Consider the following 16194-nt stretch of genomic DNA (forward strand, 5'->3'; position numbering starts at 1 on the left):
TCAAGCTTATTCCTCTCGTGTAATTGTTGGTAGTGTTTTTGTAGGTTGGTGAGTGTGTGGGAATCAATCACAATTTGTGTAGCACCCTTAGTTACTGGTATCGTGCCAAGATTGCAGCGATAAGCATTCGGGTTGATCATTGCAAGCACGTGGTAGAGGAGAGCATGGATGTGTTTTCCTTATTAGAATGGTGTTGTGCATGCTCTTTGTGCTCCGTGGTAACCACATTCAAATCACGTGCTCTAGCAGTGTTTGGGAGATGTCTATCGGGTGTGCTTTCCAATGAGTCTTGGTCACTTTTTGGATTTCCATCAGAGCTTTGCTACAGGTCTGATAAACTCAATCCATCCAGCTTTAGTTGTGTCTTGTAAATGAATTCAGTCATCACTGGACACTATGGTGTTTGTAAGTTTTTTATTTATAATAAAGGGTCTCCATACTACAGTAGTTTGACACTTAGTTACTTTTTGTACTCTCTATTGGTTATCGTATTAATCATATTGGCACTACTGTTTGAAGATAAATATAAATAATATCAATTTTAACCTCTATGGTATGTTGTGTTAATTTTGAACTTTGTTGCAAATTGCATCCCTTACAAATTAGGAGACGTCAGGATTATACATAATTTGAACAAGGCTCATTACAGTGGTATCAAAGCAGTAATCCTACTGCCTTGTGGATTTTCTTCTTGACTGCGACAATACAACAAAGAACCGTGTGGAATTCAGAAACCTCCATCAATTCCTGAAGGCAAAACAGTTTCAGAGGTCATTGGAGTACATTCCATGGCTGGAAGGGTTCCAAATGCAAGAGAGGAGGCGGATAGAGAAGCAACAGACGCCCTAAGGGCTCTGGGAGATGGACAAAATCAAGTTGCTACCGTCTTGCAGCAACTCACACAAGCCATACAGCAGATGAATACTAGGCCTAGAAGACCCCAAAGTCATCGCAATGTGGGTGGGGGTGTAGTTGGATCACCACGAGGCAGAGAGACATTCACTTGAACTGCAAATAGGCATCTAATGCCGATTTTCGTTGAACATGGTGAGGTTGTTAATACAAGAGTGGTAGGAGACATACCTGAAGATGTCATGGCTATATATGTTGAATGGGGCATGTTTCTAGACAACGCTAAGGCGGCTTTAAGTTTCATCCAATATATGAATCAATGAAGGGAGATGATGAAAGCTAGACAAGATAGGAGGCCAAGGACCCCTTATAGAGATTTAAAACATGCTATGAAAAAGCTCTCATTACCAATATTCCATGGTAGCGAGAAAACTACAGCCAAGGTTTGGGTAAAAAAATTGGATACTTTTCTCAAACTTGAACCCATGTTTGAAACCGACACAATCAAGTTTGCTATCATGCATTTAGAGGGATCAACTTATGATTGGTGGCACCATGGATTGGTAACCCAAGATCATAATATGATTAGTTAATATGAGGAGTTAGCAATAAACTAATTAGCAGATTTGATAGGAAGGACATAGAGGTTTACTACAAGGAATTAGCTCAGCTCAAGCACAGTGGATCCTTGGATACCTAAATTGATGAATTTTAGAGGATATCTGTCCTGGTCCCAGACATGACTGAAAACAGAAAGGTAATGTTGTTCATGGAGGGATTGAGTGAAAAATTCAAGGGATTCGTCAAGGTGTTGAAACCAAGTACTTTATAGGATGCAATCAAGATGGCACTTGATTTGGATAGCTCATCTTTAGCGGTTCAACCTTCCAAAAAGCCTATCAACGGATCCAAAACCAATCTGAAATCATCAAATCAGAATAAAGGTGACCCACCTAAAACTGATTTTGAGACAAGAAACAAGCCAAGGAGGAGAAATTTATGTATTACATGCAAGGAAGCTTGGTCACCGGATCATAGATGCAGAGGGAAAGGCAAGGTTCCCTTTATTGAAGTAGTCTCAGATGAAAAAAATGGTCATGACAAATCTGATGACAGTGAGGATGATGTTCATGAGCAGCCCTAGTCGGGAAAGGTAGATAAACAGGTTCCAGATCAGCCATCTACAGTTGCTACCCTCTCTGGAGATCTTACAAGTAGTCTTATTCATCTTAAGGGAGTAGTCAAAGGGCAGTGAATGGTTTGCTTGGTGGATACAGGAGCTACATAACTTCATCAGCACTTCTATAGAGGCAAAGAGAAAATTGCAGGTGAATACAGCTCCATATTTCGATCTCAAGGTTGTTGGGGGTGGTCTTCTTAAGTGTTCAGGAATGGTTTCATTGCTTGAAGTTAAGGGTGAGTTATAATCTCGTATCAGATTTTTATATGATTGAGTTAGGTGGAATGGATGCCATTTTGGGTTTGAAATGGCTCCAAACTCTTGGTAGGTACAACACTAATCATGATCAAAGATAAATTGTGTTACATCTCAATTTTTGGCTCAATTTAAAATTGTTCATAAAGTCGTTGAGTTTTCCTGTGAAGTCAGTTGACAAATAAAATTAGTTATGATCATGTGAAATGGTACAATGGTTAATCGTTATAATTTCATATGAAGTTGGCATGTTAGTTAACTATTATGATGATATTTTAATATTTAAAGGGTCTGCGGTTGGGAGGTTAAGCCAGTGACAATGTTTCCCTTCTCCACCAGATGCCAAGACATGCACAAGACAAAGATAAGTTATGCATTCAAACATTTGTTGGTAACATGTATTTTACTTTTATGATATTTGAAATTACAAGTTGAAGATATGTTAAATTGAATTATATCGTTGATATCAGTTATTCCCTACAATGAAATCAACTTTTCTCGTCAATGTAATTTGGTATCCAATTAGATTAGTTGATCTTCCATTTGAACATGAAATATATCTGTATGCATTAGATAGGCTTATCTGATGGTTGTTATTTTTGTCTTTCATTCATGTGAATAATGATTATGAACATATCTTCTAACTATATGTCATTGCCATAGTTAGCAACATAAAGAAAAGGGATGATATAGTGGTATTTGATGTCCTAAATGGTATTTGTCTTTACGATATAGTGGTATAACTATTCGTGCCCTAAGTGGTATATGTGGATTAACCTAGGTTTTGTAGATGTTACCCTAGGTGGATTCCGGTATTCGAAATTTAGGGTATGTACAACTTTAATTCTTTATTTAGATTTATTGATGATGCTATCAATTGTTAATTATAAAATTTCCGTTAAACTGATTGTAACCATTAATCTCATTCACATGTACATAATTGTAATAACTGTCTTCTCATGAATATGAAGTAGTAACTCTATTTCTATGATATACTAGTTGTTAGTTAAGACCCGAAAAAGGGGGTTGTTAGTTAAGACCTGAAAAAGGGGGTTGTTACAGATCGAGTTTATGGAAGGTGAGGAATAGGTCATCCTCAGAGCTATGACTAACAGGGGTCTCAAGATCGTTTCAACTCATAGGATGGAATCCATTTTGAGACATGAGGGTATTGAGTGGGCAGCACATTGTTTTATCTCCACCAAGTCTGATTCAGACCACCAAGTCTCATTCAAACTTGGGACAGCAGCATCACATTGATATTCAAGCTATGTTCAATAAACACAAGGGATTTTTTGGTGACATTCCTCCTAGTATACCTCCTGATCATGGGTTTGAGCATGTGATAGACTTGGAGGAAGGAGCCAAGCCAGTTATTATGACACTAAATGGTCATCGAAGGAAAGGAGGAGATAGAGTAGACTATTTGGGAGTTACTTAACATGAGACACATAAGGCCAAGCTCTAGACCATTTGCTTCATCCATAGTTTTGGTCAAGAAGAAGGATGGGTCTTTGTGTATGTGCATAGATTACAAAATTTGAACACGAGGACTATTAACAACAGGTATCCTATACCCCGTATTGATGAGCTTTTGGATGAGCTACATGGAGTTGTCTACTTCTCGAAAATTGACCTTCGTTCAGGTTACTATCATATTAAGGTTTATGAGGAGGATGTACATAAGACGATATTTAGGTGTCATTATGACCACTATGAATTTTTCGTTCAAGCTCACAAACGCTCCTGCTACATTCCAGTCATGCATGAATCACATATTCAAGAGGTAATTGCATAAGTTTGTTTTAGTATTCTTTGATGATATTCTAATTTTTACCAAGACCTAGGAGGAACACTTGCAACATTTGGAGGAGGTACTAGGAATTATGGAGCAACACTCATTATTTGCTAAAGAGTCCAAATGCGAGTTCGGATTGATAGAGATTGTGTACTTAGGGCACATATTTGGTGCAAATGGAGTTTTAAGGTGCATCAGGAAAAGATTCAGGCTATTCTAAATTGGCCACCACCAAAGAATGTGTCAGATTTGAGAGGTTTCCTTGGGCTCTGTTCTTACTATAGGAGTTTTGTGAAGGGATTCCCACAAATTGCAACACCTTTTACTGATCTCACAAAGGCAAGGGCTTTCAGGTGGTCTACAGATTTGGAAGTGATATTTGATAAAGTCAAGAGGGTAATGAGCATGTGCCCAATTTTAGTAATTTCTCTAGACCATTCATTTTGGAGTGTGATGTATCAAGTGATGGGATCAGGGCAGTACTAATGCAAGATAGACGTCCTATTGCTTATGAGAGCAAGAAACTGAAAGGTTGTGAGAAATTATACTCCACCTATGACAAAAAGATGTTTGCTATTATGCATGCCCTAGCCAAATTCAGACAAGACTTGGTGGGTGAACATTTCATGGTAAGTACAAATCATGATAGTTTGTGTTTTTTCTTGGCCCAAAGGGAGCTAAATGAGAGGCAACAAAAGTGGATCAGCAAGATCCAAGCTTATGACTTTGACATTGAGTATATCAAAGGGAAGAACAATGTAGTTGCAAATGCCTTATCTAGGAGACCAGCCAATTTCACTTGTTGTTCCATATCATAGATTTCAACTAATTGGAAATCTCACCTATTAGTTGAGTATTCCAAAAATACCTTCGCTTGCAAGGTTATGGAAGGACATATTCAAGATGACAGGTACACGGTGATAGATGATATTATTTATTCCAAAAATAGGATTTATTTGGTCTCTAAATCCAAATTGAAGGAACAAATTATGCATGTAGTTCACGATAGCCCTACAACAAGACATCATAGGTACTTTAAGACCTACAAGCAGATACGTGAGAGGTTTACATGGAAGGGTCTTAAAGACGATGTCCTTTGTCATGTTAGGGAGTACTTTGCCAACAAAAATATCTGAACATGTACACCTGGCTAGTATACTGCAACCCTTACCAATTTCGGAGCACAAGTGGGAGAGCATATCCATGGACTTCATCACAGGTCTTCCAAAGCTTTAAGGTAAAGACAGCATTTTTGTGGTAGTAGACAGACTGACCAAATATGCACATTTCTTTTTGGTGGCAACCGACTAGACAGCCTCACAGGTAGCAACCTTATATTCGGAGAGGTCTTTTGATTGCAAAGCTTACAACTTTAGAATATTCTAAGTCCACCTCATTGCACTTCATTCCTTCCCCATGTCCAAGTGGTAGTCTTTGCTTGCGTGACCTTAGTCAATTGATGTTTTCGCATGCTGGTAGCTACATTACCAACTTCCACCATGGATGGTGTAATGCTCATTTGGAAGATGTAATGCATCTTTGCTCCGCGGTGAGGCTAGTGTTATGGGGGATGTTTGGCAAGGAGTGTGATGCAAATGATTTAGAGTTTTTTCCTCCTGCAAGGTTATCTGGTTTTCTCATGGAAGGACGAAATCCCTTACCATGCTGGGAATAGGACGCAACACCTATCCTTCTCTCCTCAATACTTCAAGCGTATTCTTCTCGTGTAATTGTTGGTAGTGTTTCTATAGGTTGGTGAGTGTTTGGGAATCGATCACAATCTACGTCGCACCCTTAGTTACTAGTATCATGCCAAGATTGCAAAGATATGTAATAATCCTCTTCTCGGTAGGAGGTAAAGTGATTCCTTTTTTCCTTCAATGACCACTAATTTTCACTATGCCAAGTTGATGAAAGGGGTCGTACGGTGGGGAGAGAGGAAATGGAAGGTGTACGGACAGGAAATGGAAGTGTAGGGTTAGTGTTCAACTGTACGATGGGAGTAAGAGTGGTCCATACGGTGGCCAGGACAGGTCGTACAATGGCCAGGATAGGTCGTACAACAGCTAGGACAAGTCGTACAGTAGCAACTAGAATAGTTCGTACGATGGTAAATAGCAGGGTCGTACGGTGGATCAATTTGTTGTACGGTGGAGGTGGTGGAGAGGAAGTACGGCGTGAATGGATGGATGTGCAACAAGGTCATATGGTCAAAGATACCATGCAAAAGGAGGGTCATACATTCAATTATACTATGCAATAGGAAGGTCATACGAAACACAAGGATGTCGTACAGTGGTGTATTGTTCTTGTTTGACTATTCTCCTGGAGTACGGAAAGATGAATGGTGTGTGGATGGAGGGAAAACTCAATAATGCAATCTAAACTTAGAGATCCAAATTTATCAGATAGAATCCAACAATAATGGAAATTAGAACCAAGTAACCTTCAATTAGTATTTGCCAAAAGATGGTGCTCTGATTTGCCAGATCTGAGCAAAGTATGACATGCAATAACAGAATAGGGTGAGGGTTGAATCCCACCAAAACCGTGTACGCCAAATAGAGAAGATCTTTCACTTCTGAAATGGCGAACAATCCAGAACTCCAACAAGAATTTGTAGTACGAAGAAATAAATCAAAATGCATACCTAAAGACTACCTACAAGTCGTGCTTAAATACCGATCAAAGAAAACTTTCCGAGGGTGTACAAAGATGGCCGACGGCAACACAAACTACGGGGAAAAAAATGGGTCTGAGATAAATTAAATCAATCGGCCCATTAACAATAGTTTGATTAATAATCTATTTTATGACGGGGATATTACAGTCCTCTCATCCCAAAATTTGTTTGTCCTCAAGCAAACGCAATGTCGGATGCTGTAGAATGTGCTCACCTGCGCCATCCAGCGGCAAGTGTTTCCAGCATACAAAATATTCCTTCATCGTTCGGTTCCGTAGGGTCTTCTCATGTACTTCAATAATCTCTATTGGTTCCAATATGAGCTTTCCTTCTTCATTGAGCGGCGGAAGGTCTGTAGCTACATGATGTTCTATCCCAAAGCTTTCTTCAAGCAGGAAAGGTGAAAAACATTATGAATACGGCTTCCTTCTGGAAGTTCCAGCTTGTAGGCGACTTCACCGATGTAGCGCACTACACGATAGGGGTCATAAAATCGTGGCTTCAATTTTTCTTTTCCCTTTCCTTTCAATGAGGATTATCAGTATGGTTGGAGCCTAAGGTACACCAAGTCTCCTACTTTGAAACTCCTCTCTATTCAGTGTTTGTCGACGTACATCTTTTGTTGATTCTATGTCCATTATAAGCTTTCCTTCAAGTATCTTAGGATGTCTTGTCCCTCCTAAAGCCGATCTCTCGCCCTTGGTGTGCGACTGTCTCCCAAAACTATGTCAATGAAGGAGAGGGGTTCGTACTTGCATAGAGCTTTGAATGGTGTCATCCCGATGGACATGTGGTACATAGTATTGTACAATATTCCCCTAGGCATATCCATTTGAACCACGCTTGTTGTGCCGAAACGTAGTTCCGAAGGTAACCTTCGAGCCACTTGTTCACAATCTTCGTTTGTTCGTCCCTCTAAGGGTGATAACTAGTACTTGGTGACAATTCTGTCCTTGCAAACTGAAACAGTTTTGTCCAGAAGATACTGATGAATCGCCCATCCTAATCATGGATAATGTTTCGAGGTAACCTATGCAGACGAAAGACTCTAAAAAACAGATCGGCAATTTGTGTGGCCTAAAAATCTAAGGGGATGGTCAAGAAATGTGCGTACTTTGTCAATTTGTACTTTGTCAATCTGTCAACCACCATGAAGATACAATCCTTTCCGTTCACCTTGGAAAGTCCAGTTATGAAATACATCGAGATACTTTCCCACTTATGTTCTGAAATTGGTAGAGGTTGCAGTAACTTGACAGGTAGAGTATGTTCGGATTTGTTCTGCTCGCAGATCGCACACACTCTTACATATTGCAATATGTCTCCTTTAAGTCCTTTCCATAAAAACCTCTCCCTAAGATTCTTTACATTTTGAGGAAGCCTGAGTGTCCTACCAAAGGTGAGTCGTGTACCTCCTTCAAGATTTTCTACTTCAATTTGAATTCCAGTACTAAAAATATCTGATTCTTATAGTAAATGATGTCATCCACCACTTCGTACTAATCATCCTGGGTGTTGTCATCCATTAGCTCACAGGAAAATGTCTTTTTGGAATACTCTACCAACAAATGTGCTTTCCAGTCAGCTAAAATCTGGGTTAGTAAGAAGATGGCGAGTTTCCTAGACAAAGCATCTGCAACCACATTGTTCTTTCCTTTCACATATTCAATCTCAAAATCAAAAGATTGAACCTTCTTTACCCATTTTTATTGCCTCTCGTTCAAGTCCCGTTGCTCCAGAAAGTATCTCAAACTATTGTGATCCGTACAAATGGCAAACTTGGCACCCACCAAATACTGCTAGAACTTGGTTAGTGCATGTACGATGGCCAACATCTTTTTGTCGTAGATGGAATATAAGCGTTTTGTTTGTGTAAGCTTCCTGCTCTCATAGGCTATGGGGTGTCTATCTTGCATCAGTACTGCATCAATGCCTTCTTCGGATGTGTCGCACTCCATAATGAACAGTCGAGTGAAATCAGGTAAAGCAAGCATGGGACAAGTGCTCATTGCTTCTTTCAACTTATCAAAAGTGAGTTGTGCCTTTTCATTCCACTAGAAGGACCCCTTTCTTGTTAGATTTGTCAGTGGTGTATTGTGCGGAGAGAACCCTTTTGCAAACCTTCGGTAATAACTGCACAATCCAAAAAGTCATCCCAACTCCGTGAGTGATTTTGGGGGAGGCCAATCAAGGATAGCTTGAATCTTCTCCTAATGAACTTGAACGCCATATTTACTGACATGTCCCAGGTACAATATTTCTGTCATACCGAATTCACACTTGGATTGCTTGGCAAACAAAGACTGATCCTTCATGTTCCTTACGACTTCATCTAGATGCTTCAGGTGCTCTTCCCATGTCCTGCTATAAATAAGGTCATAAAAAATACCACTAAGTACTTACATAATTGTTGGTTGAAGATGCGATTCATGCATGATTGGAATGTAGCAAGTGCATTCATTAATCCGAACGGCATGACCAGGAACTCATAATGCCTGTAGTGAAAACGAAAAGCCGTCTTTTCCACGTTTTCCTCCCTCATGCAGATCTAATGGTATTCAAATAGAGATCTATTTTCAAAAAATAGACTCCACCATGTAATTCATCTAGCAACTCATCTATCCTTGGAATGGGATATCTATTCTTTATTGTTTTATTGTTCAACGCACAGTAGTCCACACGCACGCATCGTCTTGTCCTTTTTTACCAATACCACCGATGACACAAAAGGGCTAGAACTGGGACGGACCCATCCTTTCTCTAGCAGTTCTTGAATTGTCTTTTTGATCTCATCTTTGAATTTCTTGGGATGACAGTAGGGTGTGGTTATGATAGGCCTGGCTCCTGCTTCCAACTCAATAGTATGTTCGAACCCCCGATGAGGCGATATGCTAGGAGGAATGTCTATAAAAACTTTATCATGATCGCTCAAGATATTTTGGAGATCATCATTCTGGGAAGGTGTCTGTTGCCCTTTTATAAGTTCTGCCGAGACAAAACAGTGTGTACCCCAAGCAACATCATCACGCCGAAAAATTGCCTCCATCCGATGTGCAAAAACTTCCTTCGGACCCTCATTTTTCATTCCGCGGAGAACAACCTTCTCTCCATCGACAAAAAAAGTGAAATCCATCCACTTGAAGCTCTGAGTATATTCATCAAGTGTCTACATCCATTATATGCCCAAAATAACCTCCATGTCATCAAGGTCAACTATGACGAAATCCTCAGTCACCGTGTGATTCGCCATTGTGATACTTAGCTAAGGAACAAGTTGTGTGCAGGGCAGAAGAGTCCCTTCGGCAACCTTGACCTAGAATCCTGCGTGCGTCTTCATAGGAAGACCTCTTCGTTTCAACAGAGATGAGTTTATGAAATTTAGAGTGGCTCCGCTATCAAGCATCACCATAACCCTTTGTCCTTGAAGGGTTCCCCGTACACAAAATACCATGCACCTTGGGCTACTAGCAAAGGCAATAGTTCCTCCGCGCCGCACCAATGTTGCAATTCTTTCCATACATTTCAAGCTAACCATTTTGGTGTCTTCGTGGGGTTGGTTGTCTTCGGAGGGTATATCTTCCTGTTCGTCCTCATCATCGGACACAACCTCAATGTAGTGGATTTTTCCTTTCCCGAGGCACCTATGCCCATGTTCCCATGGTCCTTTGCAGTTGAAACATAGTTTTTTCCTTCAGAGCTCCTGTCTGGTAGCTTCGTCCAGCAAAGGCTTACTTAGTGGAGGTTTGTTATCTTTATCCCTTGAAAACACAAACGGTTTGGAATGTGAGTAACTTCGTGAGGATAATGTTGTTGATGATGCCATACTCCTTGCCTTCTTAATGGCCTCCGACAAGGTGGTAGGATTAAACCCTTTTACCCAACCCCTTCAATGGTTCTGTCAATCCGTCCATGAAGAGTACTATTCGTCTTCTTTCAGAAATGTCAATGACCAAACAGAGAGTTTTTGAAATTCTACAATATACTGGTCAATCGACCCAGTTTGCCTCAGTTGTGCCAAATCTTTAAAATTGAATTTTGGATCTTTACCGTCAAATTGATCTATCAATCTCTCAATGAATTCCACATAGGTATTTATTTGATCATGCCCCAATGTGATGGTGTCGTGATGCCACCATTCATGCGCAACTCCCTCCAAGTGTAAGGCCGCAAATTTAATTGCTTCTTCTTCTGGCATGGGATTAAGCTGGAAGTACGTATGTGACTTCATTACCCACACTTGCACAGATATGGATCCAAATCTATCAAATGGTGACAGATTTACTTTACTCAACTTCCTCTTGAGATCATCATTAAAATATCCTCTGTTTTCGCCTCTTGAATATCTCATTATCAGATCTGCATAATCTTTGTAGGATATATCTTCCTCCAAATCCGCATTCTTCCAATCTTCTCTCAATTGCTCTTGCATTTTTTCAAAGGTCGGTTGCTTCCCTCCAAGTGGTGTCTCCGTCTGTGCGGGAAAAGATGGCATGGAAGGTCGAGAGCATGTTGGATGAGGGTTCTCTTTACCCGACACCAAGTCCGCGCTATGACTATTTTGTTATCCGGATATTTTACTGTCAGCCAACTTCTTTAGAGTCTCTTCCATGAGTCGTTGAGTATCATTGATCTATGCCTGATTCCTCGCAAGTTCTCTCAGTAGTGCCACGAGTTCGGTAGTTGTGGTTTCCAGTTCGATAGCCATTATATCAACGAAATGGGTTCTTCTTCTCTTCCAGCTATAAAATCTCATTCACTGTCCACAGGCTAGCAGGATTGAAGCTCTGATACCACTGTAACAATCCTCTTCCCAATAGGAGGTGAAGTGATTTCTTTTTTCCTTCAATGACCACTAATTTCACTGTGCCAAGATGATGAAAGGGGTCGTACGGTGGGGAGAGAGGAAGTGGAAGGTGTACAAACAGGAAATGGAAGTGTAGGGTTAGTGTTAAGCTATACGATGGGAGTAAGAGTGGTCCGTAGTGATGGAGCTCAAAATTATAGTCTCCATTCTTCGATCTTGAAGAATGAACAAATATAAATCTAGACAATGAAAGGGTTTGGATATTTATGTATATTTGAATAGACTTTGAAGTGATGACTTGGGCTATCCATAGAAGGAGCCAAACTGCAAAAGACTATTTGGTCCAGAGAAGAATATGATGATGTTGATTATAATATTGATTATACAGTTGTAACTATGAATCTTTTTACAGCAAAGTGTACAGGATAAGGCATCAACTAGAAGGAGTTGGCACTAGGTATGACGACTACAGTAAAGACAACACAAATTCAACCAATAGCAGTATTATCTGTTTCAATTTAATTCAAAATCTTTGCACATCCAACAGTACAGGGAACAAAACTAGCCATTCTAAGTGATCTTGAATGATATATTGTGACAATTACTAAATCTAGATTTGTCTCGAATAAGAATATATTGGGAGGTTGCATGATAATCCGATTTCATGTAATTGGCAAAGGCGTATGTGTATTGTACTAAGATCTGACAAAAGAATATGTTGTTACTTGTAAATCTTGTTTTAGACATATCCTGTTCAGATTGACATAAATGATTAATGCAGAGACAGTATTCTAGATTTTGGGTGTGTGCTACAAATATCAGTTTATTACACAATAGTAAAAGAGAAATATCCACCTTACATATATTCAAGATTGATAAATTGAGAGTCTCACACCCATGTAGCAAATTTGTTTGTACCAATGTGAAGCATTTCCTTCTGCCTCTGTCTATGCAGTTTTGTGTACTGGATTTCGATATTGAACAAAGCTACTCCCACAACCATGATCATATGAATGAAGTATATTTGTATGCCAATGATGCATGGTGCGTCATATTCATGAAATTCTCTGCAGCTATCATCTGCCGCTGTCTAATGTTCATTACAGTTTTCAGAAAAGATGTTAGAGATTGCCCTTAGCCCATGAAGGTTGAGCATAAAAATTCTTCGCGGCAAAGAAAATATCCGCAATCCATAAGATCGAACTTGTTCTTCATTGTCAGATTTTTTTCACAGGGCTTTCTGATAAATATTTCTGATAAAATTATTGTTGATGTTGTTTATTTATAGCATTTTGAATATTTATGGTAGGTGTGCGCTTGGATGAAGGAGTCGTCTAAAGTTAGGAAAGTATCATGGTGCTTCAAATCATTCCAATGGAGATACTCGAATATGCGGCATAATCTCTATGTGACGTCTCACGCATACGACAATATTATGATCCTAAGATATAGAATGAGGCAAAGATAGTCAAAGCGGTCTAGAGAACAGATGGCCTTGTCAAGAGTGTTAACAGGTGTGCGATAAAGGAGGGATTCACGCAAATGAAAAGGTCTTGCGGAATATGGCTCGCGGTTGATACTCAATGGATAAGAATCGCACAAAAAAGGCTACCACAGGCGTGAGAGAATGCGGCAAATGTTATAAGCCGCAAGAAGGATACAAGTGTCAATTATTTTCAAATAGTCTTTTAAATCATATTTAATATTGATTAGTTTTTCTTTATGAAAGGTTGCAATGTTTGGTTGAACAATTGACGTCTCCTAGTGCTCTATAAATACATGACATGAAAATCAAACAAATTACCATTCAATATACTTTCAAAAAGCTCTTGACATTCCTAAAGCATAAATTATTAAATTTCTCTTCTGAGAGGATTAAAGTTGAACTAAACTCCTGGATATTGAGATTATTGGACATACATTTCAAATACTGTAAGAAATTGTGCTGAGTGGAGCATCAACATTTGGGTGTCTTCAACATGAATTTTTTGCAGTATAATCAATAAGAATTCCATTTGCTCTAGAGTTAAATATTATATAGTCTGTCCTTTGCGATCATTTTATTCTTTATTTATTTACAATTCATTATCACGATAAGTAGATCGAATTGTTTGCTGCTATTTAAATCTGACAAATACAAATATCTTGAAATATTATTGTTTTCTTTATTTGTATCTATTTTGTCCGCATAAAGGTTAAAACGTCATAGACTGGTTTAAATATGCATAAAACAAAACAATTCAACGCATCGTGATAACTGCATTGTTTATAGATACAATATACCTAATATCATAAAGTTGTATGTGAGAACATATACTTTTGACTCTATTGCCCATTTAAGTTTCAGCACTGATCATTAAAACTGTTCATATTTCTCAATCTATATGCTGGCAATTTTCTAATATTTTTCTTTAAAGGGTTTGATATTTATTTGTTTTAGTAATTATTTTTAAAAATTTCTTTCAGCAATTCACAACTTTACTAAAGTAATCAAAATTCAAAGATCAATATTTACCATTCGCAATCTAGAAGTTTTCCTTAGAATCTTGCCATTTAAGGAGATTGTCTTTGCATTATATCTATTCGCTATAAAACATCTTGGATCCAAGTTTTGTTGTACAGGATCAAGTGTACAAGCCTTGGTTTTGCAAAGCCAAAAGTGCAGAGCATCTAAATCAAATCAATTAATCCTATCAAGTTGGCCACAACCAATTAGACATCCCAACATTGAGTAGGCAAGGCTCGTAGGATTCTTATCTACGGTTTTGATAACCAACATGTACGGTGGCCAGAATAGGCCGTACAGTGGCCAGGACAAGTCGTACGGTGGCAGCTAGAACAGTCCGTAGGGTAGTAAATGGCAAGGTCGTATGATGGTAAATGGCAGGGTGGTACAGTGGATCAATTTGTTGTACGGTGGAGGTGTTGGAGAGGAAGTACGACATGAATGGATGGATGTGTAACAAGAAGGCCGTACGATCAAAGATACCATGCAATAGGAGGGTCGTATGGTCAATTATACTGTGCAATAAGAAGGTTGTACGGAACACAAGGATGTCGTACAGTGGTGTATTATTCTTGTTTGACTATTCTCCTAGAGTACAGAAAGATGAATGGTGTACAAATGGAGGGAAAACTCAATAATGCAATCTAAACTTAGAGATCCAAATTTATTAGATAGAATCAAACAATAATGGAAATTAGAACACAAGTAACCTTCAGTATTTGCCAAAAGATGGTGCTCCGATTTGCCAAATCTGAGCGAAGTATTACATGCAATAATGAAATAGGGTGAGGGTTGAATCCCACCAAACCGCGCGAGCCAAACAAGGAAGATCTTTCACTTCCAAAATGGCAAACAATCCAAAACTCCAACAAGAATTCGCAATATGAAGAAATAAATCAAAATGCATACCTAAAGACTACCTACAAGCTGTGCTAAATACCCGTCGAGAAAAACATTGCGAGGATGTACAAAGATAGCCAACGGCAACACAAACTATGGAAACAAAACAAAAATGGGTCCGAGATAAATTAAATCAATTGGCCCATTAACAATAGTTTGATTAATAATCTATTTTATGATAGGGATATTACAAGATAGGCATTCAAGTTGATCATTATGGGCATGTGGGATAGAGGAGAGCGTGGATGCGTTTTCCTGATTAGAATGGTGTTGTGCATGTTCTTTGTGCTCCGTAGTAACCACGTTCAAATCGCATGCTCCAAGAAGTTTTGGGAGATGTCTATCGGGTGTGCTTTCTAGTGAGTCTTGGTCACCTTTCAGATTTCCATCAAAGGTTTGCTACGGGTATGGTAAACTCAATCCATCCAGCTTGCAGTTGTGTCTTGCAAATGAATTCAGTCACCACTCGATGCTATGGTGTTTGTAAGCTTTTGATTTATAATAAAGGGTCTCCATACTGCAGTAGTTTAACACTTGGTTAATTTCTGTACTCTCTCTGCTGGTTATCGTATTAAACATTTTGGCACTACTGTTTGAGAATAAATATAAAAAATATCAGTTTTTCCCCCTATGGTATGTCGTGTTCATTTTAAACTCTGTTGCAAATTGCAATCCCTTATAAATCAGGAGAAGTCAGAATTATACATAATTTAAACAAGGCTCATTACATAGTTATTGTTGCTTCAGCATTATAAATGACATGGGGGGGGCGGGGGCTGGGGGGGGGAGGGGTGCCAATTATAGAGTTTTACCATAAGTAGAAGACCACAATACTTTGCTAAAATCACATTACTTCCTGGCCATCAATGAAGGTTTTATTCCAAAAGTAGCAAAGAAAATATTATAGTCCTTGTTGCCTAAATGAAAATATTATAGTCCTTGTTGCCTAAATGATTGTCTTAGAAACTAAGATGATAAAGATGCAACAAGGTCTTTTAGAGAGTTAAGAACAAGAATATGTTTTATTCCCCTGTGTCATTGTCAATGATGTAACAAAACCATAGTAGTAAGACAAATAACAGGGACACTAGGCTGTAATGTCCCTTTTTGGGATATTGTCTAAAACAATTATGTCTACTCAAAATATAAGAATAGCTTTATGAAAGATTGCAAAATTTTATGTACATACAGATACGAGTGTGTATGTATATCTATA

General features: G+C 38.8%; 1 protein-coding gene across 5 annotated transcripts in view; it reads right to left on the reverse strand.

Annotated features, from left to right (window-relative positions):
- Positions 1-16194, reverse strand: part of ATH9 (ABC2 homolog 9) — a 229610-nt gene that overhangs the window by 131628 nt on the left and 81788 nt on the right. The gene's annotated exons all lie outside the window — the stretch shown is intronic.

Source organism: Cupressus sempervirens, chromosome 4, assembly GCF_028749045.1.
Source record: "Cupressus sempervirens isolate cs-2001-9-10 chromosome 4, ASM2874904v1, whole genome shotgun sequence".
Lineage (NCBI taxonomy): Eukaryota > Viridiplantae > Streptophyta > Pinopsida > Cupressales > Cupressaceae > Cupressus > Cupressus sempervirens.